Here is a 3,383-nt window from a genome sequence, read left to right as displayed (position 1 = left end):
AATAAATATATATTTTACAAAACCCAAATCACTTGTCTTTCTATAAACTAGGAATGAGCAATCACAATTATGTTTTCTTCAACAGCATTATTGAGATACAATTCCTGCAAGTCCTGGTTGTCATTTGACATCTCCTCCCCCTTCCTCACCTCAGTCATAGCCCTGCTGAGCAGAGTTCTCCCCCATGGCCCCTGGCCACGCAGAGTGCTGCTCCCTGTGGACTTCTCGCGCCCCGATGACCTTAGAAGGGAAGGGGAGGTTGTTCCTCCGGCTTTTGTTTGGCTAGGGGACCCTGCAGCAGCGCTGCCTGGGCCCAGGAAGGAGCAGAGTGAAGTGAAGCTTCCTTCCACACAGTTCTTCCCCCGCCTCAGGGAGCAATCCCATTGTTAGGAGAGCTGTGTCCACGTGGGTGTTAGGATTGCCGCTTGGACACTGACAGCAGCCATATCCTGTCCAAGTCACCCTCTGCTCCTCTGGCCCTGGGTTGAGTCTGGCTCTTTTCCCTCTCTCCGGGGCCCTCTGCTCCTCCCGGCACCCCGCTCCCATGTTCTCCCAGGCTGTCGCATGTCACACGTCTGACCCCCAGGTGGGTGAGCTCCAGGTCCACCCAACGACGCTGCCTGGTCCCCGGTGGGCACAACAGCTGCTGAGCAGAGGCGTGTTGCTGAACTTGGATGCGGCTGCTGCTCGGCCCCAGTCCATTCTGTGATGCAGAGGCAGAGACGGTGGTTCAGAGAGCGCCTTCCGGGCCCAAGGTCTCACTGCAGGTTATGATGGAGCCAGAATCTGTGCCATTTCTCTCTGATGCCAAGTTCTGTGCTGGTTCGGCCGAGTCCTCCAGAACTGGCCATTTCCCCCTGGTTGGGAGAGGCTCTGAGCTGAGAGGCTAGGGTAGGGGGTAAAGGGCTGTAAGAGGCATGGACCGGATGGCGCTTGGTGCAAGAGTAACCGGGCAGCTTCTCCCACCTGCATCCCTGGACTCTATAGTGTCACATATTCCGTACCTAGGACCACCCCTGGGAACCTTCTCTTCCTCAAATCCTTAACCAGACTCAGCTCTCTGCCCCTAGGGCTCCTGAGTTTGGGGGCCCTTCACCTACCTGAGCCCCGCCCCCGGTGGGTGGGGGTGTGTGTTGGGATGGGCTTGGGCGGGGGAGGGAGACTGGGTTTTGACAGGCAGCTGGGCTCCTGGGCTGCTCTTGGCTGGGCCCCCTCCCCCTGCCCGTCCTCCCATCCCAGCTGGCTCCAGAAGGGAAGCGGGGGTGGGGGCAACTTCACAGGGAAACTTTTGTTCTTGCCCAGAACAGACACAGGCTGGGGACCCAGCTTCCCCTTGGCTGCCACGGAGACCGGGGCCACTTGAGTTCATGTTTATTTTCACAGTGTGGATTCCATGGACATAATCGGCCCTGACAGGGAAGCCCTGGAAGAGGGCTCGGGCCTCTGTGGAGTGCCTACTATGTGCTAGGCCCAAGGCACGCGGGAGCCAGTGAGACCTCCAACCCCCCCGACCCCCACCAAGACTGGACGCCGAGTCACATGACTGAGGAGGCCGTCAAGGTTCAGAGAGGGAAGGCACTTGCCCAAGGTCACACAGCAGGCTAGCAGAGTGCTGGAAGGGGAGGCCACCTGCTCCCCTGGGCTCTCTCTACTTTGTGCCTGAGTGACTGGCAGAGAAAAAACAGCCTCCCTGGGGCTCCATGGGGGAGGCCCCGCGAAGGGCTCCACACAGGCTGGGGTCCCTGGAGTAGGATGGAAAAGCAGGTGGGCGTCTCCTCCAAGGGGCTCAAATCCAGGCCCAGGCCTCTGGCAAACAGCGTTCCCCGAGCCCCTTCTCCTCGGTGTCATGGGACAGATAACAGCATCCGTCTCATCAGAGAGCCGTGCGGCCGGATGACCACTGAGAACACAATACAGCCACCGTGAGTGCTGTTATCACTGCTGCGTCTCACCCAGTTCTAACCCCCCGGGGCTCAGCCCCCAGGAGTCTCCTACAAGATGGGTCCATGCTGTTCCTAAATGGAAGCTTTCCCTGATGAGGCCATGAGGGGTGTGAGGGCAGCTGACCCGTGTGAATCCCAGTGGCAGGTCATCCCTGGATGCCGACCAGGAAATCTCACGAGGACTCAGTTTCCCGGCCCCTTCCTGGTTCGGCCAGCAACCCTCGCCCTGCTGCAGCATCCTTTGAACAGGGTGGGGCGGGGGCGCCACCGGGCCACACCTTCCCCTCCCCCCAATCCCCCCTCCCCGTTATTTATTTATTTTTCTGTATTTTCTTTTCCTGCCCCTTCATTTCATCCCTAAAATACACCTCAGACCCCAGATAGACCCAACTCAGCAGCTCCGTCAGTAAGACCGGCATCCGACGTGTGAGGACCCGAGGAAGCAGCCGAATCAAAAACCAAACATGGAACCAATAAAATCCTTAACCTGACACTACAAACTTCCCACAGACTTCAGAGAAATACCTCGAGAAGTGCACGACCTTTTAGTTTCTCCCCAAGGCTACTCCTCCTCCAGCGGGGTCTTTCTAAAATACAGATTTGACCTTGTCACTTCCCGGCTTCAAAACCCCTCGATGGCTCCGCATTATTTATTATTCTTATTCGCTCACATTTATCCAGGTCCTCCGCTCTCCAGTCCTGTGGCTGAATGCCTTTTGTGCATGTGTTCCCGTGGGGCAGGGACTGCTGCTACCCGGGTCTCAGGGAAGAAGGAGCAGCAGTGTGTGCTGGGGGGGTTGCCGTGGGGTTGCATTGCTGGTGGGTGACGGGGCTGGGACACAAACCCAGATAAGGCTGCGTCCAGAAGCCCCGGCCACTCCAGCCCTGCTGGAGTCCTCGGCCTGCCCTTGATGAGCGCCCCCAGCGTTCTCCCTCTGCCTGCTCCAGGTTGACCCTCCAGCTCATCACTTCTGTCCCTCAGTCTCAAGGCAAGACCCCTCTCCCCTACCATGGCCTCCAGACCTCAACCCTGGTCTTCTCCGCAGGACCCCCTTGCCTCCAGTAACCCGTCAGCTCCCATGACTCAAACTCCAGCAGCTCAACTGGCCCAGTGTGAAATCGGAGCACCCTGTGGATCCTTCTATCTTCTCTTCTAGTCACTCCTGCTCTGCGTTGGGTACCAGGCCCTGTCATTTCTACCTCCTGTGCATCCTCTATTCCCCTTCTTTCTTCACACCCCTGGCCCTCCGCCCTCGTTCAGGCTGCCGTATTTCCTTACCTCCTCACTGCTCTCCCATCTCCAGCCCTGCTCCTCCGAACTCGTTTCCCCACTGTTGCTGTTGTTTAGTCACTGAGTTGTGTCTGACTCTTTGAGACTCCACGGACCGTAGCCCACCAGGCTCCTCTGTCCATGGGATTCCCCAGGCAAGCATACTAAAG

The sequence above is a fragment of the Bos indicus x Bos taurus genome, chromosome 11, assembly GCF_003369695.1.
Source record: "Bos indicus x Bos taurus breed Angus x Brahman F1 hybrid chromosome 11, Bos_hybrid_MaternalHap_v2.0, whole genome shotgun sequence".
NCBI classification, from domain to species: Eukaryota; Metazoa; Chordata; class Mammalia; order Artiodactyla; family Bovidae; genus Bos; species Bos indicus x Bos taurus.
Note: the sequence above shows the minus strand (reverse complement) of the source record.